Below are 27068 nucleotides of genomic sequence, written 5' to 3' on the forward strand. Positions count from 1 at the left end.
TCATTCTTTTTTCTTTATTCTGTTCCATGGTAGTGAATTCCACCATTTTGTCTTCCAGGTCACTTATCCGTTCTTCTGCCTCAGTCATTATGCTATTGCTTCCTTCTAGTGTATTTTTCATTTCAGTTATTGTATTGTTCATCTCTGTTTGTTTGTTCTTTAATTCTTCTAGGTGTTTGTTCTTCAATTCTTCTTGGTCTTTGTTAAACATTTCTTGCATCTTCTCGATATTTGCCTCCATTCTTTTTCCGAGGTCCTGGATCATCTTCACACTCACTATTCTGATTCTTTTTCTGGAAGGTTGCCTATCCCTACTTCATTTAGTTGTTCTTCTGGGTTTTTATCTTGTTCCTTCATTTGGTACATAGCCCTCTGCCTTTTCATCTTGTCTCTCTTTCTGTGAATGTGGTTTTTGTTCCACAGGCTGCAGGATTGTTGTTCTTCTTGCTTCTGCTGTCTGCCCTCTGGTGGATGAGGCTGTCTCATAGCATGTATTTTAAAAGAGTTTGTAAGTTATGTGCATGAAGGTAATTTTTAAAGTTAACTATAATAGCAAGAGGGAAAGGAACGGAGGGGAGAATATTTAAACACCTAATGAAAGAGAATGATTAGGTATCCTGTGATGTAGTAACACAAGGGGAATATTATGGGTTTATTTAAAAATGTAACCAAAATCTCTGTTTTATGTTAGAAAGATTATAACACAGTGCTTGATGAAAAAAACCAAAGTATTCCATTGTATATTTATATCTTTTACAAATTATGCAAATTAAAAGCATACAGATCAAGACCAGAAAGTTATTATTTTTTTAATGTAATATAAAGTAGAAAAGTTACTATTTTTTTCTGATTTTAGATGTGATATATTTATTTATAAAAGTTGTGAAATAAAGTGAAGTATATAGAATAAAATAAAAACCAGTCTTAATTCTACCACCCCAAAATAACCACTGGCAACACTTTGATACATATGTGTATATATATTCTTCTGTTACAGCTTTATTGAGGTATAATTAATATAATAAAGTGTACTTATTTTTTTAACATCTTTATTGGAGTATAATTGCTTTACAATGGTGTGTTAGTTTCTGCTTTATAACAAAGTGAATCAGCTATACATATACATATATTCCCATATCTCCTGCCTCTTGCATCTCCCTCCCAGCCTCCCTATCCCACCCCTCTAGGTGGTCACAAAGCACCGAGCTGATCTCCCTGTGCTCTGAGGCTGCTTCCCACTAGCTATCTATTTTACGTTTGGTAGTATATATAAGTCCATGTACATATTTTTAAAGTGTACAGTCTCATAAGCTTTGATTTTTTTATATCATGATGTATACACATATATATCCACAAATGATATGTATATCAACACAATCAAGATAACATATCCATCACTCCCAAAACTTTCCCTCTATTATTCTTTTCTCCTATCTCATCTTTTAAAGGCAATCATTGATTTCTGTCACTATAGATTGGTGTGAATTTTCTAGAATTTTATATAAATGAAATCATACATGAACCCTCTTTTTGGTCTGGCTTATTTCAACCAACATGAATATTTTGGGATTCATCCATGTTGTGGCCTATATCAATTGTTCATTCCTTTTAATTGCTGAATAGTATTCCATTGTATAGATTTACCACTATTTGTTTATCCATTTACCTGTTGATGGACATTTGGATTACTTGCAGTCTGGGTATTACAAATAAAGTTGCTATCAACATTTGTGCAGAAGTCTTTGTGTGGACATATACTTTTACTTTCTTGGCTAAATATCTAGGAAAGAAATGGCTGGATCATGTAGTAGGTGTATGTTTAACTTTTTAAGAAAATGCCAAAATATTTTCCAAAGTGGTTGTACCATTTACTTTCCTACCAGCAGTGTTTCAAGGTTCTAAATCCTCCACATCTTTTCCAAAACGAAATATGTTCAGTTTTTAAAATTTTAGTCATTCAGAAAGGTATGTAGTGCTTTTTTCATTGTGGTTTTAATTTGCATTTCCCAAATGACTAATGAGGTTGAACATCTTTTCATGAAGATGTGTCTGCTCAAATCTTTTGCTGATTTATTGTTATTGTTTTCCTATTATTAAGTTTTGAGTTCTTTATATATTCTAGAAACAAGTCCTTTATTAGATATGTGACTTATAATTATTTTCTCCCAGTCTGTGGCTTGTCTTTTCATTCTCTTTACAGTGTCTTTTGAAGAGCCAAAGCCTTAACTTTGATGAAGTTCAATTTATCAGTTTTTTCTTGTATGGGTCATGCTTTTGGCACTGTATCAAAATTATTTTTACTTAACTTAAAGCTTTTGTTGTACAAAGTTTATAGTATTAGGTTTTACATTTATGTCTGTTTTGAGTTAATTTTTGTATGTGGTTTAGTTATGGATTGAAGGAAGGTCCTTTTTTTCATATATTCTTTTCGGGATTGCATTTGCATCTTTGTCAAAAATCTACTAACCATATATGTGTGCATTTATTACTGGACTCTGTTCTTTTTTTACCTATATGTTTCTCTTCATGCCTATACCACACTGTCTTGATCACTGTAGCTTTATAATAAGTCTCTGAGTCAGGTAGTGTTAGTCTTCTTTGTTCTTTTTAAAAAGTTGTTTTGGCTATTCTAGGCCATATGCATTTCCATATAAATTACATGATTTGGCTTGTCAAGTATTGATATTACAAAAGAATCCTAGAATTTTGATTTGGATTGCATTAAATCTATGGATCAATTAGGATAGAATTAACATTTTAACAATGTTGATTCTTCTGATCCATAGGCACAGCATATCTGTCTATTTACTTATGTCTTTTTACGTTTCTGTTAACAGTGTTTTGTAGTTTTCAGTATCCAAGTATTCATTACCTATCTTTGATCAGATTTATCCCTAAGTGTTTCATATATATACAAATAGAGTTGGTTTTTGTATTGATCTTGATAAATTCACTTAGTAGTACCTCCCTCTTCTTCCCTCCCTCCCTCTTCCTCTCTCCCTCCCTCCTCCTTTCCATCCCTCCTTTCCCTCTCTCCTTTCTTTCAATGCATTATGATTTCCTACATAGACAATCATGTTATCTTTGGATGAAGACAGTTTTACTTTAGTTAGAACCTCTAGTACAATATTAATAGATGGGGGTGAGAGCAAACATCCTCATTTTATTCCTGGTTTTAGCAAGAAAGTAATGATGTTTCCTTTGTCATGGAATTTATAAAAGTTGCTTATTTTGGAGAACTGCTTGGAATTCCTGGACGTAAAACCCGTGAAAATGCGGTGGCTCTTCTAAGATTGGGCCCCGGGGGTGTTTAACACTAAAGTTAGTCCACATTTGGCCTCCCGCAGTTCACCAGCATTATCATTTGTGTGTGTTCCTACCAGTTACAGGCTCCAGAGGTGTCTGTTCCAGTCTTTTGTGGAGTCCTCTCCTACATTGACTCTTGAAAATCCTCTTGTGCTATTGGGAGCTCTTCTTCCATCATATGAAGAAGACTGGCTAGCTTGTTGAAGACATGGGGATCAACCCAGAGCCAACAGCAACCAGCAGACACAAAATAAAATTAAGAGAGGGCAGACAGCAGAAGCAAGAAGAACTACAATCCTGAAGCCTGTGGAACAAAAACCACATTCACAGAAAGATAGACAAGATTTAAAGGCAGAGGGCTATGTACCAGATGAAGGAACAAGATAAAACCCCAGAAAAACAACTAAATGAAGTGGAGATAGGCAACCTTCCAGAAAAAGAATTCAGAATAATGATAGTGAAGATGATCCAGGACTTCGGAAAAAGAATGGAGGCAAAGATCAAGAAGATGCAAGAAATGTTCAAAGATCTAGAAGAATTAAAGAAGAAACAAACAGAGATGAACAATACAATAACTTAAATGAAAACTACACTAGAAAGAATCAATAGCAGAATAACTGAGGGAGAAGAATGGATAAGTGACCTGGAAGACAGAATGGTGGAATTCACTGCTGCGGAACAGAATAAAGAAAAAAGAATGAAAAGAAATGAAGACAGCCTAAGAGACCTCGGGAAAACATTAAACACAACAACATTTGCATTATAGGGGTCCCAGAAGGAGAAGAGAGAGAGAAAGGACCAGAGAAAATATTTGAAGAGATTATAGTCAAAAAATTCCCTAACATGGGAAAGGAAATAGCCACCCAAGTCTGGGAAGCACAGAGAGTCCCATAGAAGATAAACCCAAGGAGAAACACACAGAGACACATAGTAATCAAATTGGCAAAAATTAAAGACAAAGAAAAATTATTGAAAGCAGCAAGGGAAAAATGCAAATAACATACAAGGGAACTCCCATAAGGTTAACAGCTGATTTCTCAGCAGAAAGTCTACAAGCCAGAAGGGTGTGGCATGATATACTTAAAGTGATGAAAGGGAAGAACCTACAACCAAGATTACTCTACCTGGCAAGGTTCTCATTCAGATTCAATGGAGAAATCAAAAGCTTTACAGACAAGCAAAAGCTAACAGAATTCAGCACCACCAAACCAGCTTTACAACAAATGCTAAAGGAACTTCTCTAAGTGGGAAACACAAGGGAAGAAAAGGATCTACAAAAACAAACCCAAAACAATTAAGAAAATGGTCATAGGAACATACATATAGATAATTACCTTAAATGTGAATGGATTAAATGCTCCAACCAAAAGACACAGGCTTGCTGAATGGATACAAAAACAAGACCCATATATATGCTGTCTACAAGAGACCCACTTCAGACCTAGGGACACATACAGAGTGAAAGTGAGGAGATGGAAAAAGATATTCCATGCAAATGGAAATCAAAAGAGGCTGGAGTAGCAATACTCATATCAGATAAAATAGACTTTAAAATAAAGAATGTTAAAGAGACAAGGAAGGACACTACATAATGATCAACGGACCAACCCAAGAAGAAGATATAACAATTATATATGCACCCAACAGAGGAGCACCTCAATACATAAGGCAACTGCTAACAGCTATAAAAGAGGAAATCGACAGTATCACAGTATGCACAGAAGTCTCTTGCATTCCTATACACTAATGATAAAAAATCTGAAAGAGAAATTAAGGAAACACTCCCATTTACCATTGTAACAAAAAGAATAAAATACCTAGGATTAAACCTACCTAGGGAGACAAAAGACCTGTATGCAGAAAACTATAAGACACTGATGAAAGAAATTAAAGATGATACCAACAGATGGAGAGATATACCATGTTCTTGGATTGGAAGATCAATATTGTGAAAATGACTATACTATCCAAAGCAATCTACAGATTGAATGCAATCCCTATCAAATTACCAATGGCATTTTTTATGGAACTAGAACAAAAAATCTTAAAATTTGTATGGAGACCCAAAAGATCCTGAATAGCCAAAGCAGTCTTGAGGGAAAAAAATGGAGCTGGAGGAATCAGACTCCCTGACTTCAGACTATACTACAAAGCTGCGGTAATCAAGACAATATGGTACTGGTACAAAAACAGAAACATAGATCAATGGAACAAGATAGAAAGCCCAGAGATAAACGCACACACCTATGGTCAACTAATCTAGGACAAAGGAGGCAAGGATATACAATGGAGAAAAGATAGTCTCTTCAGTAAGTGGTGCTGGGAAAGCTGGACAGCTACATGTAAAAGAATGAAATTAGAACACTCCCTAACACCATACACAAAAATAAACTCTAAATGGATTAGAGACCTAAATTTAAGACTGTACACTATAAAACTCTTAGAGGAAACCATTGGAAGAACACTCTTTGACATAAATCACAGCAAGATCTTTTTTGATCCACCTCCTAGAATAATGGAAATAAAAACAAAAATAAACAAATGGGACCTAATGAAACTTCAAAGCTTTTGCACAGCAAAGGAAACCATAAACAAGACGAAAGGACAGCCCTCAGAATGGGAGAAAATATTCGCAAATGAATCAATGGACAAAGGATTAATGTACAAAATATATAAACAGCTCATGCAGCTCAATATTAAAAAAACAAACAACCCAATCCAAAAATGGGCAGAAGACCTATATAGACATTTCTCCAAAGAAGACATACAGATGGCCAAGGATCACATGAAAAGCTGCTCAGCATTACTAATTATTAGAGAAATGAAAATCAAAACTACAATGAGGTATCACCTCCTACCAGTTAGAATGGGCAACATCAGAAAATCTACAAACAACAAATGCTGGAGAGGGTGTGGAGAAAAGGGAACCCTCTTGCACTGTCGGTGGGAATGTAAATTGATACAGCCACTATGGAGAACAGTATGGAGCTTCCTTAAAAAACTAAAAATAGAATTACCATATGATCCAGCAATCCCACTATTGGGCATATACCCAGAGAAAACCATAATTCAAAAAGACACATGCACCCCAATGTTCATTGCAGCAGTATTTACAATAGCCAGGTCATGGAAGCAACCTAAATGCCCTTTGACAGACGAATAGATAAAGAAGATGTGGTACATATATACAGTGGAATATTACTCAGCCATAAAAAGGAACGAAATTGGGTCATTTGTTGAGACGTGGATGGATGGATCTAGAGACTGTCATACAGAGTGAAGTAAGTCAGAAAGAGAAAAACAAATATCGTATATTAACGCATTTATGTGGAACCTAGAGAAGTGGTACAGATGAACCGGTTTGCAGGGCAGAAATTGAGACAGAGATGTAGAGAACAAACGTATGGACACCAAGAGGGGAAAGCCATGGGGGTGTGGATGTGGTGGTGTGATGAATTGGGCAATTGGGATTGACATGTATACACTGATGTGTATAAAATTGATGACTAATAAGAACCTGCTGTATAAAAAAAAAAGTTGCTTATTTCTAGAGATCAATAATTAGGTCACACTTTAAGCAACAAATATATTGTTTAATGAAAAATTAGTTTTCAAACCAATTTTACTATAATTTATATGAGTGTATGTTGCAGTTTCTTCCCTTTCAGGATCTAACAGAATACATGTAAATATTTAAGATTTGGAAGGTGTCATAGTAACTACTTTCCAGTAATAAACATGTCTTTCCTATTTAAAATTTAAATAATGTTTGAAGGGGCCAGTAGCAACATCTTAATAAAGTGGTGTTTGTAGTAGCTGAGGAACAGCTAGAGTTGGATAAGCAATGCTGGTTCTTAGGGATTAGCAGAAATTTTTGCTTTGCAACATTCAGACTGTACTGGACAAAAGAGTAAGATTTTCCAAATGTATAAAGCTGTTCTTTTCTATGCTACATACTTCAAATGCTGACCATGGTAGCAGAACCTGATTTGAGCCTAAAAAAAACTTAGTTAATCATGAGCCTTGATGGGAAAAGCCTACATCATAAAATTCATCTTTGTCTTTGGGATTTTGCTGTCAGACTCAGCAGAGTTCAAACATTTACTGAAGACCAAAAGAGTCTTCATCCTTGGTAACCATGGGGGTTGTCATCTAACAAGTAGAATTGCTTGAGCAGTCCTTGAAAGGGGTTTCAGTCCCAGAGGATAAAGAGGCTCTTAAAAACACTCTGCCCAGAATTCATCATATTTACTTGAAACTTCTGTTAGTTCCAAGAATTATTTAGAGTGCTGTCAGAGATCTCCAAGGAGCTATAAAACACCTTGTGTAATATAGTATCTGTACCAGCTAAAATGGTTACAACTCTTAGAAGCTCACCTATGGGGTCTGAGAATGTTAGTTGAAGGTGTGGCTGTCTTTTATGCCAGAAACAAATAAAACGAGCCATGCTGTTTCCTCTCCCCATCCCACCCTATACTTTGCCTTTCAACTCTTACTCATCCTTCAGGTCTCTCTGCACCCTGCTCCTCACCCTGGGTTAGATGTCCCTACTTTCTATTCTGTTAGCACTGTGTACTTCCCCTAGCACACATTTATTGACTGTATTGTGATTGCTTCTCAACTTGTTTGAATGTTCCACTAGGTTATAACTGCTGAGAGGGCCCCTACTGTATCCAGCTTATTCATTATTATGTCACCAGCAGCAGTGCTTAGCCCGTAGTTGGGACTCCTAGACATTTGTTGGATGAATGTATGAATGAATAAATGCATAGAGCAGACCCTGAGTGGGTAGGAGTATTTCAGTGCCCAAGTAAAAATAATAAGACAAAGGTTTCCTTGTTAATGGATTGAATTGATGAGAGATCAGGGTTTGAAAAGTAAATGAAGGAATAAACCCAGAGTTTTAGGAAGAGAGGAAGACAACCATTGCTATATAGATTAGAGGAGCCTAACATAGGAACCTGTGAAGGTCTGGTAGTGAGGTTACCTGCTTGTGACTAGGGGTCTGGAGCATGATGTAGGCACGGTGTCTATGACTTTGATGTTTAGATAGAAGTGTGCTCTTATAAAGCAGGTTGATGCATAGATGTGGGTCACTATGGTAAAGACCCAATCTGTTATGAAAATTTAGAATACTCTGACAAAGGGGAAGGGGATGCTGCTTGTTCTTACTTGTATGTGACCATTTGTATTGATCCTTGAAATGTTTCTCAATTTTTCTGAACTCTGCCATTGTAGTGGGGAGTCATAAGATAGATAACTGGTGCTCTTTTGGTATCTTTATGTTTCCTGAAATGTTTATGTGTCTAGTTTTCTTTTACCTTCACTTTCCTTTAGGTTTTCTCAACATGATTGGGTTCTAGCTGGGGAGAAAATGGATATAACTGGCATATACAAAATTTATCATTCAATATATATATTTGTTTTTAAAATAGCTGTATTACTGAACTCTCCTTTTAATTCCAATATTTATTTCAATTGATTGTCTTGGATTTTTTTTCAGGTAGATATATTGTTATGTGCAAATAAGGATAATATTTCCTTCTCTTCCCTAATATTTTACTTCTTTTTAATTCTAGTGGTCTTGTTCAATTGCTTAGGACTACCAGAAGGATGTTCAAATACTAGTTGCGATGGTGAGCATTTTTGTCTCACTTTTTATATTAATACAAATGTCCATAGTGTTTTTCTTTTAAGTATTACATTGCCAATTAATCTGACTACAAATATTCCATATCACATGAAAGAATACCCTTCTATTTCTAGGTCATAGATTTAAAAGTTTATCACTTGCTTTGTAAGAAACATCTATTGAGGTACTCAGATGGCTTTTCTCCTTTGACCTATTAATATTATGAAATATAGATTTCCTAATATTGGCCATAATTGCATTAATTCCTGGAATAAATCCTACTTTGTCATGGTGTATTATTCTTTTAATAGCCTGACAGATTTGATTTTCTAATGTTTTATTAATGATAAATGTATTTATAGTTACAGTTGAGATTGCCTAGGAGACTGTGAATTTGCCTCACAGTTACTACTCCCTGGCCAATTCTTGCTTCCAACCCCTGCAGTTCTGAGCTGGGGTGGGGAGGCTGTTTATGACTTTTTCCTTGGGTTCTGGTCACTTTCTTCTCAGCTAGATTATGTTCTTATCCTTCCTTTATTTTGTCTTTGTCTATTGTCTTTGTAGTAGAATTTTCTTGAATCTTCTCTCCTGATTTCCTCTAATTTAGTTTGCTTCTCTTTTCCCTTTCTTTTCTATTTTCCTTTGGATTTTATTCATCAGACACTGGGAAAGTGAGGGGTAGGCAAAACACATTTTATTAATCCAAAAGCCCTGATCTTGTGCTTCAAATCTCAGAGCAATATGCAAAACAAAATTACACAGTATTTTCATTCAATTCACATTTGAGACTGTAGCATTTCTGAAAATCTGGTATTAGCTTTCAAAATTTCATATTAGTAAAGTGTCTGCCTCAGGGAGGGGACAGTATCACTCAACTACTTCCCTAGGAGTTGCGAGTGTCTCAATGGTTGGCTCAAGATTGAAGCTGAGGATGTTGACGTTGCAAATCTTGTACGCTAAGCCTTGTGCCTTGAGGAGTATCTTTAATTGTGAAGGCTTTTGTGTAGGTGCAATAGAACATTTGGTTAACTCTGGTAATTGGAATAAGATGCATACTTTTGCTTAAGACCAATAGACTTCTTTTTGCTTTAATTGTGCTTTGGGAGACACATTCTGAATCTTGTGTATATTTGCTATTAAGCCCTGAGATATCTGGAAGAACATATAAGCACAGTCCTCAAAAAAAACCACTCTCACACCAGCAGCCAATTGCAAACACCAAGGGTGTACAGAGCTCGTGCTAAACAGCACTTTACCATCTGTGTGGTTCACCTGGGGGATGGTCTGTACAGTGGATGCTGCACTCGAGGGTCCCTTCTCAGCAGGGTCTTTCTCCCTTTTCCTTTTCTTTCTCCAAGTCCTCCCCTGGGGTCATACTTTCTTCAGTTGGTGCTCCTTGTAGTCAAGGTCAGAAACTCTAATTCTAAATTCCATCCTGGAAAAAGATTGAGGCTCTTCCTGGCTCAGGAATTTGAGGTTCTTTGGGGTAGACCATAATTTTGACAAACAAACCCTTCTCTGGTCAAGACTGATTTTTTTTCAGTAATGCAAATCTGCTGTTTAGCCAAAAAAAGATCCCCTCTCCACCAGAAGTGAATATCTGGAGGGATGAAGGATACAGAGGCCCTTCCTGTCACATGTTTTAAGTAGTATGGGCCATTTTGACAGTGATTTTACAGAGCGTGGCTAGGCTGACTAAATGGATGTTTCACCCATGGGTCTTTGAGCCCAGGATGTTGAATTTGTTTTTGCAGATCCAGTAGTGGGTAAGCAGTCTGGGCAAGAGTTCCAGGGCTATGGTCTCTCCAAGCCTCTGTGTCCCTGAATGACCTTAGGCAAATGCATTAACTTCTCCCTCTGTAAAAGAAAGGTGATTGTGCTGTCTCCTCCATTCTAGAGCTGATGGGAAGAAGAATGTGAATGTGACAGTAAAGAGCTCTGAGCTTCCCTGAGAAGGGTGCCACGTAATCACAAGGTGTTACTATCACCATTTCTGTTAGGTGAGTTGAGATTGTATGGCTGGAACTAAATCAGTTGCACTTACCTGTCTTTATCTACAGCTTTAATGCTTCTGGTCTCCCACACAGCCTATAAGCACATAAATATTATTTTCCTAGTCAGGCTGCCTTCCAAGGAGCCAGGGCTGCCTCTCGCCTTATACCCTCAAGCCTGGTCTCTTTGGTTGGGTATATAGTGAAGTGGATTCTTTTCTTGGCCAGATAGCCCCTGTCTCACTGCTGTTGAGCAGGGTGACCTTGGACCTTTACTAAACCTCTCTAAGGCTCTGTGTCTTCACCAGTAAAATTGGGTTACTTAAAACTATTTTATGGGTTAAATGAGATTAGTTCTCTAAAACTCCTGGCAAACAGAAGGTGCTCAATAAACGTTAGTGTTTTGAAATTTTATTTTCTTTTATTCTCTCCCATTTTGGCCCTGACATTAATGTGACATGTGCATTGCTATCCCAGCATCTTGTTTTGGGTAGCAGTAGCTACTTTGGGTGCTTTGAGATATGACATCATTATTTCTGAAAGACTTCATTTTGAACCATGTGTCTTCATTCTCAATGTCTTCAAAGCAATTTAAACAAACCAAATGTATAAAAGCATTTACTTTGTGACATTTATTTTCTATAGCTTGTGAGCCCTGACATACTCTTAATAGAAAGTGAAAGCTGAAAAAGCTGTTCTGGCTGTTAGGAGGTGCTATTTAAAGCCTTAGTGGGCCAAAAATGACAATTTTGAAATTGACTGTGGAGTGTGACGATGCCAAGTACTAGCAGACGCTCAGGAAACCTGTCACACTTGCCATGTGTTACCAGAAATCTCAAGAGTCTGCAGAGGTTTTAGAAGAATTTTTGTCTTAGGAAGCTTTTGCCATCTTAATCTCTAGATTTCCCTTTTGCTCTGGATGGAACATGCTGCAGCAGAGGAATCTCAGGCTGCAAACCGGGGTCTGTGGATAGGGAGGATGTCCCCCATGCAGAGATATTTGTAGGCTTCCAGCTGAGCTTAGCTACATGACAGCTTTATGCCTGGGAATTAGTGATTTCATTGAAAAGTGGCTATTTCTGCTGCATCCAGTTGTTTTACAGTGGTTTAGAGGTCTGCTCTGCCTCTGACTAGCTAGGTGACCTTGTAGGATTATTTAGCCCAGGAGTCTCAATTTCACTGTCTATAAAACTGTGATAGTGGTACCAACCTTGTGGTATTTTTATACAAATTTGTTGTAAAGTATATAAAGCTCCTACATTGGTATTTGACATATAGAAGGAGCATCAATATATTTTAGCTATTATTTTTAATAGAACCAATGAAAAATAATCATTGTGGTAGGCTGAATAATGACCTTACAAAGATATCCTCATCCTTGGAACCTGTGACTATGTTACCTTTCAGGGCAAAAAGGACTTTGCAAATATGATTAAGGACCTTGAGATGAGGAGGTTATCCTGGGTCATCTGGGTGGGTCTAATCTAATCACTCGAACCCTTAAAAGGAACCTTTTCCTTTTGTGGTCAGAGAAAAAGACGTGACAGCATAAGCAGGGTCAGCAACATGCTATGTTGCTGGATTTGAAGATGAAGAAAGGGGGCCACAAGCCAAGGAATGCAGGCAGCCTCTAGAAGCTAGAAAAGGCAAGGAAACAGATTCTCCCCTAGAGACTCTAGAAGGAACCAACCCTCCCAACACCTAACTTCAGTCCAGTGAGACCCATGTCAGATTTCTGACCTATAGAACTGTGAGAGAATAAGTTTGTGTAGCTTTAAGCCACTAAGTTTGTGATAATTTCTTATATAGCAACGATGGAACACTAACACATAATTGAAGAGAATGTCAAGGACTTGTGCAGCTGTAGAAAGGATGAGGCCCATGATGCTCTGTATTTGGATAAGCTATTAGGGTATATGTGCTAAATTCTAGTCTCCTTGAAATCCTTCCAACTTCTCTTCTGGGCAGGAGACATGGCTTGCTTCACAAGAATTGAAGTGTTTTGTTATACCCCCAAAGATCTGAATCTAGTCTGAAAAAGTTGCATTAATTATATTTGAATTTTGGAACTACTGTAATTGCACAAATGCCTTGTTTCCTCTGAATAAACAGCAAAAGAGTTTTGCTATACTCTATATATTGCTATATATTCTGTGGAGGGAAGAACTTAGAAGTCAAAGTCAGAAGATATGAGTCTGAGTCCCGCTATCCTGGAAAAACAAATCATGTAACCTCCAAAATGGATCTGTAGAATGGAGATGATAATACTTGGTTTATTTACATGTTGTGTGGGTCAAGGAGATAATGTGAGTAAAAAGGCATTGAGAACTGGCCCACTATACAAATTTCAGGTGTAATTGTCATTATATTTGTTGTTGTTATCATCATGTGACAGAATCATAGAATGTTAGATCAAGAAAGGGCACTAGAGATCATTTAGTCCACTAGCCTTGGAACTTGGGTCAGGAGAGGCTAAATAACTTGAAAATGTTCTCTTGGCTCCCTAATGTCCAGCCTCTGACATGGCCCGGATAATTACAGGTAGATGGGCCAGGCTGGGAACTTTATCTCATTTGAATGGTACAGGCCAGAGTGGGAAAGGATACAGCTGTAAGAATTGAGAGGCACTTCACTATGTGATAGGCTCACATTCCCAGAACTTGGATCTGTAATTTTTGTCCCGAAAGTTTGTTTAATATCCAGACTCATCATGGGTAATCAGGTAAAACAAAACAAAACAAAACAAAATAGAACTCTTTATAAGGCAATAGCAATACTAAATTCTTCTCTGGCTCCCAAGGTCTCCTGAATGTACACATACTCAACCAAACACATACTTACACACATCATACATGTGGACACAACAGTCATACCACACTCACACACAACTCACACCACACTCATTGCACATGTACACACACTCACACTCAAATACACACACATACCACACATGAATACACACTGTTAAAGAGAATTATACTACCACTGGTTTCAGGATCTTTTGTGTATTTTGTTTCCAAAGTAATATACTGAATTTTATCCCAATATGTGCTATGTAGAAATGTGACCTATATACAATATATTTTCTTGGATTGTATTAAGTGACCATTTGCAAATGAAGAATGGATTGGAAGTGGAAGAATGAATTGACTACCCCTAGATTCTAATCTAACAGTAACAGTTCTTTATGGTTTTATATGGAGGTAGAATTCGGAGGGCTTTCATATTCTCCAGTGCATTGTATCCCCCAACAATCCTGTGAAAGAGTCAGGGAGGTGTCTTTATTCCTGTCCCACAGATGGCACTCAGAAAGGTGACCTGAATTCACCAAGGTCAGAGTTGGGTCTAGAAGAAAGGACAGGTGGCCACTTTTCTGTAACCATGAAGCTGTTTCCCTCATCTAGTTGCTGAAGAACCACAGCAATAAAGAAATTTTAAATGAGGTTTAAAATTGATTTTAAAATATAGATTATTTAAAGATTTTCCCAATCTAAGTGTTAAACATGTTTGCTATGCAAAATTTCAAAAACTTAGAAAAATGGAGGGAGAAAATTACATTTAGAGATGACTATTGTTAAGATTTTTGGTATATTTCTTTTTCTTTTTTTTGTCCGTGCTGCATGGCCTGCAGGATCTTTGCTCCCCAACCAGGGATCGAACCCAAGCCCTCAGCAGTAAAAGCTCGGAGTCCTAACCATTGGACTGCCAGGGAATTCCCCTGGTGTATTTCTTTTAAAATATTTTCTATGCATAGAACTTCTTTGTCATTTGACTTGTTTACTTAGTAGGGTAAGACTGAGTTATAACTTTTCTTATTTTTTTCATAAAACATTTGTCATATATTTTCTTGTATGTATCTTATAATCATATGAGATATATATATATATATATATCTTATATATGTATCTTATAATCATATAATAGTTGCGAAGTACTCCATCAAGGGGCTGTACCATAGTTTATTTAGCAATCTCTGTCTTAGGATCTAGGTTGTTTCCAATTTTTGGCATTTCCACATTTGATTTAATTTTTCAGGGTAGATATCAAGAATTGGGATTATCAGGCTAAAACAAATTGGATATATATTTGCCAAATTACTTTGTAAAAGTGTTATGCCAATCTATCTTTTGTATTATAGAAATGAAATGAACTTAAGATGGAGTACTGTTCTTAAAAGACTTCCAGGCACAGGTAATTTCCAACTGGCCGCCTTGCCCACAGGAGCCAGCATCTGGCTGTGTTGTTCAGCTCCATCGCTCCCTTCTTCAATCCCATTTCCAACCTTTCACTACTCACCCCACCTCAACATTCCATTCATTTCTAAGGCACAACAGTTTGGTTTTGCTTTTTCCTTACATTATAAGCTCTCAGGAGCCTCATCTTTCCCTCAGGACCTCATCTTTGTCATCCAGAATGGCTTATCAAAGTATTTTTCTAAACAAAGTTAGCTCCCTCCCTACAAAAGGCTCTGCAGTTAGCTGTAAAGATAAATTTTAAAAATTGTAGTATAGTTGATTTACAATATTATATTACTTTTGGGTGTACAACATAGTGATTCATTATTTTTATAGATTATAAGCCATTTAAAGTTATAATAAAATATTGGCTATATTCCCTGTGCCATACAGTATATCCTTGTAGCTTATTTGTTTTATACATAGTAGTTTGTAACCCTTAATTCCCTACCCCTATCTTGCTCCTCCCTGCTTCCCTCTCCCCACTGGTAACCACTAGTTTGTTCTGTATAGCTGTGAGTCTATTTCTGTTGTGTTATATTCATTCATTTGTTTTATTTTTTAGATTCCATGTATAAGTGAAAACATACAGTATTTGTTTTTCTCTGTCTGACTTTTTTCACTAAACGTAATACCCTCAAGTTCCATTCATGTTGTTGTAAATGGCAGAATTTCATTCTTTTTATGGCTGAATAATATTCCATTGTGCATATATACCACATCTTCTTTATCCATTTATGTGTTAATGGACACTTAGGTTGCTTCCATATATTGGCTATTTGTGAACAGTGCTGCTGTGAACATTGGGGTGCATGTATCTTTTCAAATTAGTATTTTCATGTTCTTTGAATATATACCCAGCAGTGGAATTGCTGGATCATATGGTAGTTCTATTTTTAGTTTTTTGAGGACTCTCCATACTGTTTTCCATAGTGGCTGCACCAATTTGCATTCCAACCAACAGTGTAGGAGGGTTCCCTTTTCTCCACATCCTCTCCAACATTTGTTATATGTAGACTTTTTGATGATAGCCATTCTGACAGGTATGAGGTGATCTCATTGTGGTTTTGATTTGCATTTCTCTGGTGATTAGCAATATTGAGTATCTTTTCATGTACCTGTTTGCCATCTGTTTATCTCTGGAAAAATGTCGAATCAGGTCTTCTGCCCATTTTTTAATCAGGTTGTTTGTTTTTTTGATATAATGTTTTCAACACTCCATATCACTCGTTAATGCTTGAAAAACATCTATTTATTTATTTGTTTGAAAAACATCTATTTATTTGTTTGTTTGCTTATTTAGGCTGATGGATTTCAGGATCTTAATAAGGATGAACTTTGTAGTTATAACAGGTGGCCTAAGGAGAGAGCGGCTTGCAGGAGGTGATGAGTTCTCTGCTATGGGAGATGTCCAAGCAGAGGCTAATGATCACTTGTCAGGACAATTGTAAATGGAATTCAAGCAACAGCTGACCATCGGGTTAGAATAGATGACCTTGAAGACCTCTGTAATCTTGGGCTTCTGTGAATCCACAATTTTCACCTTCTCTAAATATTAAAACACTTATTCATTAATGATCCATTTTAAGGCCTCTCCCTTTAATAACAGCAAGCATAAATTGTTGAGCTAATGGGTCAAACACCTATGTCATGTTGCTTCCTCACCTGCGATTCAATGTGATTAGCTCCCTCTGGCAAGGTTCCTCCCAGTGGAATCCCTTTTTAGGTAATTTTTCTGCCTCTGAGACATTTCAGCCCTTTCACTATTTTAGGAAAATAGTGATATGGCTGACACAAAGGCCATAACACCTTGCCAAGAGGAATTCTCCATGAATGGAATAAATTAAGAGAGAAAGTTTGTGAAATGCGTGTCAGTGCAGCTGCTGTGACTTTCCCAAATTCAACACAGCTTGAGGTTGAGGATTCCTGATACTCAGGGCCAGATGATGCTTTTCATATCTGGAGTTAGTTATATCAGAAGAGCGCTGATACCTCAAGTAGCCTGGGCTTGGAGATGCTGGTGTGGTCGCCAGCCCTTGTCCACCAGAAAGTCACCTTTCATTTCAACATCATGTTGCTGTTCAGAGTGGCTAAGGAGCACATTACCCTAACTTGAGGTAATTATTCTACTTTGCTAAGAAACAATCTCCTAGGCCCCTTTCATAATAAGCCAAATGTTAAATATTGCAAAGAACTCTGAGTGATGTAAGTACTGAGATTTAAAATGTACCAAAAGGTTTAAAAGTGAATATACCTTTTATCCCAACAACTTCACTTCTTCGTAAGGAAATAATGAGAGATATGTTCAAGCATGCCCAATTGCAACACTTCATAGTATCCATATCTGGAACTTTCCTAAATGTCCTCGAATATGTTAAATGAGGTACATCCATACTATTAAGAATCATGTTGTAGGAAAAGATTTAGAGGTATGGAGTTGTTTATGATACATTACTTAGTAAAAGAACCAGGTTAACAAATAATTGACTTTTTTCTTTTTGTTAAAAATATATATGTATTAAAAAATTTTTATTTATTTGTTTATTTAATTTGGCTGTGCCAGGTCTTAGTTGCGGCACGAGAGATCTTCGTTGTGGCATGCAGAATCTTTTAGTTGCAGCATGCGGACTTCTTAGTACGGCATGCATGCGGGATCTTTCCCCAGCTAGGGATGGAACCTGGGCCCCCTGCGTTGGGAGCGTGGAGCCTTACCCACTGAACCACCAGGGAAGTCCCCCAAAATATATATGTATTTTTAAAGAGTGTGTTTGATACAGATATAATAATAATAGTTAATATTTACTGAGTGCATACTGTATGTCAGGCACTGTCCAAATTGCTTTACATGTATTAACTTATTTAATCCTTAACAAAACTCTGTGAGGTACTATTATTCCCTCTGTTAGCTAACTGCCTTGAAGGGACTGAACATTGTGATAATGATAATAATAATAACAGTAATAGTCACAACAACAATAGCTAACACATATAATATAGTGTTTTCTATATGCCAGACACTGTTCTAAATACCTTACATATGCTAACTTGTCTAGTCTTTACTGTAACCCTCTGAGGATGACTGTGGTAGGCTGAAAAGTGGCCCCCCAAAATGTCCATGTCCTAATCTCTGGAGCCTGTGAATATGGTACCTTACACGGTCAAAGGGACTTTGCAGAAGTGATTAGATGAAGGACCTTGAGATGAGGAGATCATCCTGGATTATCTGGGGAGGCCCAACATAATCCCATAGGTCCTTAAAAAGATAAAACCTTTCCCTGCTGTGGTCAGAGAAAAATATGTGAAGACAGAAGCAGGGTCAGAGAGAGATTATGCTACTGGCTTTGAAGATGTGGGGAGGGGAGCCATGAGCCAAGGGAATGCAAGGAACTTCTAGAAGCTGACAAAGGCAAGGAAATTGATTCTCCCCTACATCTCCAGAGGATCTAACCCTGCCTACCTCTTGATTTTAGCTTGGTGAGACCCACTTCAGACTTCTGACTTCCAGAATTGTAATATAATAAATTTGTGTTGTTTTAAGCCATTAAGTTTGTAGTAATTCATTACAACAGCAATAGGAGACTAATAGAGAGGATGACTGCCATGTTAATAGATGAGGAGACTAAGACTTGGCGAGGGGAAGAAGCTTGCCGAGGTTTGCACAGTAATAGCTGGGAGTCCAGCACAGGTAATCTGATTTCCAGAGCTCATACTCCTCACCACTGTGCTGTACTGCCTATGAGAAAAGGAGGCCTGGCAGTGACTGTCCCCACCACCTATGCTGATGTGACAAAATGGAACTTGGTGAGCTACTGGTAAACAGTGACTCAAAAGGGAAATAAACACTCATATAAGCTCCTCGATCTTTGTCATACCAAGTTTTAAACTCTTAAACTCTGCTGAGAACTTTGAGCCTGCATTAAAAGTTGATCATCCTGACACTTTTGAACTTAAATTCCTATTTGCTTACTTTGCCAATGGGTATTTTTTGGTCATCCCTTTAAATTTTATAATCTCTTTATGGTTTACAAAACACATTAGTCTTTGTTACTTATTTAATTCTCATAATAATCCTGTGTGGTAGATAAAGTAGATGGCTCTGAAGCTCAGAAAGTTTATTTTGCAGCCAAACAACCAATAAGGGTCAAAGCAGGAATTCTGGAGTTCCATTCCAAATCTAAAGCTATCTCCAGTACATCTTTTTTTTTGAATGATAGGTTTTGTTCAAAGATGTAAATCTACCATTGTATTTTCTTTTATATTGAGACCAAGCACCACCTCCTCCTTTTAAGAAATTGTTACTCAGAGAGTCTGATAATGATGCATGAGTGTCTTTAAGAGCGTATCTATCACTTCCAGTTACAAACCCTATGAAATGAATCTCAACATCGGAGATAAGTAAAATCCAATTTCTCTCTTTCTTTTGTCATTTGCCAGTGAGTTATTCATTATCTTCAGTCATTAGTCTGTAGTTGTTTCATGAAGTCACTGTATTTAGAATAACACTCAAACTGTCTTATACAACTGGGTCCAAATCAGTTTTGTGTATGTATGACAGGCAAATCCAGAACATTGAGAAAAGAAAACTCTGTGTCAGATGTAGTTTTTTCTGTTTGAAGATCTATCCTATGGATATTGAAACCTCAGTGATGGGAGATTTTAGTAGTGTCATAGCTTGCTCACACTCTGGGAAAAGTCATAGAAACACTCATCATAAAATAACTCTGTGCCTGCATCAGCTAATTAACACAGTAAAAATCTTCTACAAAGGGCTTATTATGTGCCAGGAACTGTGATAGTTATGAAGGAGAATCCAAAAGTGAATTAGACACAGTTACCACTCTCAAAGAGCTCACAGAATTCCAGAGGAATACAGACCCATAAAGCATAACCCTCAAGGCAGTCGGGTCGTAGAGGATCTGTGAGTCTTTTGCAGGTAGATGGTAGTCTAAGAATAATCTTTGAAAATAGGAGGTACAGTTCAAGCAAAGGGATCAGAGCATGAGAAGGGAGAGAATTTTTAAGAGTTGCCAATGGAAGCTAAAAAGTTGTACCTCTGTGTGTGTGTGTGTGTGTGTGTGTGTGATATGTTGTGTGGCCATGCCAGGAAGTGGGGGTATGTTCAAGGAGGTAATATGAGTCATTGAAATATTTTAAGCAGAAACAGATAAAATCATTTTTACAAAATTTAAATGTATTACTTTGGTTGCTATGTGGAGGCCTAGCTGAGGATCAGTTATTAGATCCATTGCTGTAGTTGAGGTGAGTGAGGCTAAGGGCCTGAACTAAGATCGTGGAAGTGAGAATGGAAAGGGGTAGAATTGAGGGGTCTCTTAGAAATGAAAACAATGGGAATTTGTGAGTAATTGAATGGAGACAATGTTGAAGGAATTAGTTTTAGTGTTGTGTCATTAATTTTTCTGAAAAGATACTCTATATAAGTATAGTCTATTTAGTGTCCACATGGTTTAGATTTTCATTTAGTCATTCATTCAACAAGCATTTATTGAGTAGCTCCCTTGAAAGCAAAACCCAATGTTTTAAGCATGATGGGACTTGCATATTGTACATATTTTATATATTATTTGGTCTTGAACCTTAAGGAACTTATAGTGTAGTGGAACTTATTTAAAGATTTGGGAAATATTGCTTTATTCTTAAATCATGTTTCCAAGCTTGGACAATTGGATGCTCTCTCCTGGGACTTTGCAACTTGAGCAAGTGGCATAGAACCAATGGGCGGTGGTCCCTTGTCGGCTGTGCCCTAGAGCCTCTTCTGTCCACAGGTAGACCAAACTTCTTGCATCTTTACCCTCTGAAGTTCTCTTAGTCCTGTCTGTTTCCAAACCTGGATTTCCAGCCTTTATTGATTCTGTAAGCCCCTAGAAATCCATTGAAATCATTCCCTTTTCCTTATATTAGTCAGTTTCTTTGGCTTGCCTTCCTCATGTGCTTGTATTTTCAATTTTCTATCTTTGCTTTTTCCCCCTCTACATTTGTTGAAAAATTTCAAGTTTGTCTTCTGCATCATTGATTCTGTTTTCTGAAGTATCGATTCTGCTCTGCCTCCAAAGCTGATCTTAATTCCTCAGTTGCTCTTTGCTCCTTTCATATCCTTTTCCATTGCAATCTCATCCCTATTGTTTTTAGTTTCAAACTGTTCTCTTCATATGGATATCTTTTCCTCTTTCACAGGGAATTTGCCTTCCTTCTTACAGTTAAGATTGCCAAAACATTTTATTCCCATCAAATATTTTATCACCACAGAAAGAAGTTTCCTTGAATATTATTTAATTCCTTAAATCAATTGCATTATTAGGGAGAAAGCCCAGGGTCCAGAAATGCTGCTTTGAAGATTGTATCACAAGGAAACTCAAGTACATTCCTTTCTACTGCCCACATCAAAATATCTTGGATTCAGATACAAAAAAAGAAAAACAAAACAAAAGAAACCATAGACACCAATGGCTCTGTGGCTGTCAGTTTGCGGTGTTTAATCTCCCCGCCCCCCCCCACCCCACTGTATATAGCATCTACTTCCCTAGGATTCACAAAGGCCATTTCTTCAACAAGCAAGGCTCATCAGCACATTTTTACCCCTGCCTTGCCATGTTCAGACCTCACATACATCAAAATATTTTAATGGACTAGAAAGACTTCTTCACATTGTTACTAGCTGAATCTATTCTGAAACATCAATTTACTAACGTTCTCAGGTTAGTAAAGATCCTAATCTGTCCACTGAAGAGTTATGGCTCACACCCAATTCCCACTTTCCTTAGCATTTCTATCATTTTCTACAAAATGGGAAAGACTCTCCTTTGCCTCTTTTGATAAAACAAAGAATATCTTGCTCTCTTTATTCTTGTCACTCCTGTTATTTCAGAGGCTGAGAATAGGCTGACTGCAGGAGATTATATAGACTTGCTCTTTTATGTCTGTTTGAAGGAGAGTGAGAAATGGAAGTAGAAAAAACTTATGTAGTATTATTTTATTACTTCTTTTTTATGTGCCTTGCATGTCTAGCTGCCTATGTCATTTCCACTTGGATAGCTCATAGGATTTTCACATCCAATGTGTGCAAAACTCTGCTTATCTCCCTTATCCCCGAACCCAACCCAAAGCCTGCTCCTTCTTCAGTGGTCCTGAATTCAGGAAATACCACCACTGTTCACCACCCAGAAAACTAGCAATCATCCTTGATACCTCTTTCTCTCTCAAACCTCTCATTACCAAATTCTATTGAGTGTATCTCTTAAATAAATCTCAAATTTGTCACATTTACCCACGTTTACTGCTACAACTCTAGCCCCTGCTAATGTATCTCTATCCTGGAATACAACCACCTTAGAGATAACTCCGTAAAGAATCTTTTGGTAGCACGTAATAGAAAACAGCTTAAACAATAAAGGAATTTCATTGCCTTATATAATTGAAAAAGGCCAGAGTTAGGACTGGCTTTGGGCAAGCCTTGATTGAGAATGTCAATAAGGTCACCCAAATCCTGGTTTCTTTCCATTTCTCCTTTCTACCTTCCACTGTGTTATCTCCCTGCTCAAACGGGATCACCCTGTCAAATAAGGGGGCTGTCGGGAGGTCCTAGGTCCTCATGCTTCTTTGTTCATGATCTTTGGGAAGGGAAAACATGTCCCCCAGTAGCTCTCATAGAAGAGTGACAAAACTTCTTTCCTAGTAGTCTTTAACCCCCTCCCCTCCAACTCATGGGTCACATGTCCTTCCCTGAATCAATCACCATAGTCAAAGGGATGGATTTTGTTGATTGGAGGCTTACACTAAGAGTTAAGGGGAGATAAATCCCATTCAAACTCCAAGGCAAAGAATGTCACAGGGGAAATAACTTGAAGGAATTTGGGGGACTTGTTAACTGAGAAGGAAAGTAAAGTAAAGCACACATGAGTTATCCATGACACCACATTCACTGTTGCTTCCCTTTAATCTTTTACCACAGTGTAGGCAGTACTGTCTTTTAAAAAAAGAAATGGTGTTGCGCCACTTCATTATTTAAGCCCACTTTGCTCCTTGGATAAAGATAAAAATAATCCTTAACATGCCTTACAAGTTCCATCTGGCCCTTCCTACCCCTCCCGCCTCATCTGTTACCACTATCTGCTCTTGATCACCATCCACTCACACCCCTGGCTTTTGTTCATTTTGTTGGATTATCTGGCTTTTTTCTATCTCAGAGCTTTCAAATCTGCTGTGCTATCTACCTAGAATGAACTTACCCACACTCTTCACATGGACAACTCCTCTTCACTTATGCTTTTCTGTTACAGTCCCTTTCACTGTTTAAAATAAATTGTAAGGAGATTGTCTACCTAATGCTTATTTTTTTCCAGCTAGTCTGTAAGCATCACAAAGGTAAAAGTAGGGCTTGTACTTGTAAAAAGCACTGTGTCTGTGGCATCTAGCATAGCTCTTGGGCCTTGTTCAGCAAAGACACCCACCACTGACAGCATTGCCCACCCTGCTCTTCACTTTGAGGAAAACCCTTCACTTTAAAGAGCATTAAGTGTCCTCATATCTAACCTGGGAAAAAGTTATTTACCTCTTAGGATGCTATAAAATTAAATTAGTTAAAGTGTGTATAAATACTTAGAGCACTCGGTATAGGCTGATGAATAACTGCAAACTTAAAGTTGGCATATTTATTTGGAGCACTTTCTACCAGGTGGTGTCTGTCCTAGTATTAACTTCTGGAAAATAACTGAATGACCCTTGGAAAGTTATTTTGCCATTTATCTTCATAAATATGTGTTGAAATGTGTGGCGTTTTCCCAAGCTATTCAGGGACAAGTGAGAAAGGGAATCTGGAAGACAGAAGAGATACTCTCCAGAGCTGTTGGTCTTATTTGCACTTCATCCCAACTTGACATTAATATACACATTTTGCATTGAAATCGTTTTCTGTTAATGAAACCTGAATTTCATTATATACCAATCTACAGGGTCTTTGTAAAGGATTTTAGTTCTTTGCTCTTGTTTTCGTTTTTCAGGTTGTATTTATGTTTGGCTGGATGTATTCTTCAGATGTACTTTGTTAAAGGCGCTATCATAAAACATAATCATTTTTATATGAATTATGATTTCAAGAATGGATTTCTTAACCTATTCCTAAATACTCACTAAGGAGATTCCTAGGAAAGGAGTGACTAATATAGCTGGGCACCTTAGCATTCATTATGTCATTTCATCATTTTAAAAACTTACCTTTTTATTATAAAAACAATTCACATTCACTATAGAAAATTTGGAAAATATAGATAAGGAAAAAAACAAGCATTTGAAATCTTACCACCCAAAGAGATAACCATTGTTGACATTTTGATGGTCTCATCCTACACATGCGTGTGCATACACACACATGCACACATGCATGGACCCTATTTCAAATGATCAAAAAAAGTCAAAATATTCATCAAGTGTTTTAATGTTTTCCAGTTAACAATAAATTGTGATCTTAATTAACTCTTTTATCAGTTCCTGTAGTTTACCATTGATTTTCTTGCATTTGTCAGGTAGACCTATCACAAACAAATAATATTTTGACTTCATTTTTGCAAATACTTATACTGCTGATTTTGTTTTCCTGCCTAATTGCATTGAATTTCCAGAACAATGATAATTAATTTTGATAGTATTAGCTTATCATGTTCTTGACTTTAATGGAATGGTATACAACTATGTGTATATTGTGAGTGTGTGCATGTGTGTGCTGTATGTGTGTGTCAGTGTTGATGATATTACATGAAAGGTGTCCTGAGAGTCTATGGTTGGTGGAGTGGGATAAGTAACCATCAATACAGTTTAAGGGACTGAATAAATTTAGAGGAAACAAATTGTTCCAGCTTTGGGGAGTTAAAAAAGGGTTAACGATGGAAAACTAAAGGCTGATTCACCACTATACTTTCTAAGACAGTAGCAACTGGTAGAAATTCACTTATATGCCATTTTTTGGGGGGGGAGGAATGGGTGAGTTGGAATATAGAAAGGAAACAAACCACCTAGAATCCCTTTTGCTGTCCTGGAGCAACAACACTTGAAAGCAAGCCCAGAATCCATGCAATAGCTAAATCAAGCACAAGGCTGGCAGCACGGCAGGGCTTTTGCACCCAGCAAAAGGTCCAGAAAGGAGGCCTTTGAGGGCCAAACCAGGTAATTGGCTCAGAGGCCAGGCTAAGCATAAAGCTTTTAAAAGAAAGCTGGCCTCTGTCACAGATGTGTAAGCAAACACAAGGAAGAAAAGGCACATGAAGTTTCCTTGCTACGGCTGCCATTCATTCACAGAACTGTTACGTAAAGCTATGTAAAACAGAATTCATACTTAAGCTCGAAGAAATTCCAACAACAGCCAGGTAGGCAGTGAGGGAAAACCTAGGCCTTGGCAGACCTCTTCTAATTCCAGTGTGAGCAGATAAAGGAAAACTAATATGGGATTCTTCAAAAAAAATAGGGAGGTAAAACAAAGATGTTATAAATTCAGAGGAAGCACAAACTTTTTGAAAAATATTTGCTATGGGATTTATAAAGTATTTTGATAGCATCTGTTTATGGGATTAACTAAATTTGTAGTGTTTCATCAAGTTTATGATGAAAGGTGAAGGACAATATAATGAGACAGCCTATTCACATGAACAAAGAGCTTCTTGAAAGGCATACAGAAACAAAGACCTGGCTTAGAGTTTAATTAAATTAAAAACATAATCTCAGATTTAAAATCAGAATTAGGAACACACAAGGCAAAAGAGATTTTAGGAAATTACATAAGATATGCAGAAGACAATTTTGAAATGCTTTTTTGGAATATAGAGAAAAGGATATGGAAATGTGAAGAAGACAGAAAAATCAGAGGAATGGAAAATAGAGCAGGTATTAAAATATGAATAAATGCCATAGAAAGAGATCAGAACAAATGAAAAATAAGTTGCTTTAAGAATTTTTTACGTACTGGAAAACCACCTGAGTTTGCAGGACTCACTGCGCCTAAAGTGACAATCCTGGTTAGATGAATAAATTTTATGGATAAAGGAAGACTCTCTAGTGAGGGCCATGCCACGTGGAGCTCCTTTTTTCACTATAGATCAGTAACATTTGGAAGCGGCTCTGATGGGGCTCAAACAGTACTATTGTCATACCAAATAGGAAGACAGCAGGTATCAGGCCTTTGCTTGGCATGACTTCTCACTAATAAGATGGTCACCCCAAAAATGATGGGCAGTAATGTGAGGAAGAATGAGTACAAGGAGTAGAGAGTCAAATACGGACAGGTGGCTGTGGCTTCTCAACAAAGACATGATTACCAAAAGATAACTGCTGAGACTTCCCGCAGTCCCAGATCTCTTCCTCAGGCTACTAGATTATGGAACTTTCCTTCATTTTGGGATTTAAGAGGAGTTTAATGGTGTCCAGGGAAGGGACTCAGGGAGAAATTAACAAGATCATTTTAGGGTAAAGAACAGTTCAGGTTAAAGTTGTCCTCATTCAAGGATGAAAATAAAGCAAAACAAAACAGATGGAACCTGACAGAAATTATGAAATGATTATAAGAGATAAACAAAGAAAATAGAAAGGGATAGAGAAAAAAATACTTTTGAGAACAATTTTTAGCAAGAAACAGAATGTACCTATACTATGAGTTAAAGAAAACATGAGATTTTGAGACAAGAGTTAATTGATGAGATATTAGAACAAGGAACTGAATTAAAAATGGAGCCATCCCAGCAAAGCAAAGAGTATAGGGAAATGTCCCAAAACGCCTGTTAAATTGTAATTAGAGAAGTACAAATTAAAACCACAATGAGATATCACCCTCTAGAATGGCTATTATCCAAAAGACCGACAATATCAATGGAAAATAAGTTAAAATTAAAATGTTTTGTTTTACTC

At 37.2% G+C, this 27068-nt stretch overlaps 1 long non-coding RNA gene across 1 annotated transcript in view; it reads left to right on the forward strand.

The window, feature by feature from the left end:
• Positions 1–10908, forward strand: part of LOC118897529 — an 86409-nt gene extending 75501 nt beyond the window's left edge. Inside the window, exon 3 of the long non-coding RNA XR_005020451.1 lies at positions 10838–10908. This is a non-coding gene — a long non-coding RNA (uncharacterized LOC118897529). The remainder of the gene's footprint in view (positions 1–10837) is intronic.
• Positions 10909–27068: the final 16160 nt, after the last annotated feature.

The sequence above is a fragment of the Balaenoptera musculus genome, chromosome 6 (genome assembly GCF_009873245.2).
Source record: "Balaenoptera musculus isolate JJ_BM4_2016_0621 chromosome 6, mBalMus1.pri.v3, whole genome shotgun sequence".
Lineage (NCBI taxonomy): Eukaryota > Metazoa > Chordata > Mammalia > Artiodactyla > Balaenopteridae > Balaenoptera > Balaenoptera musculus.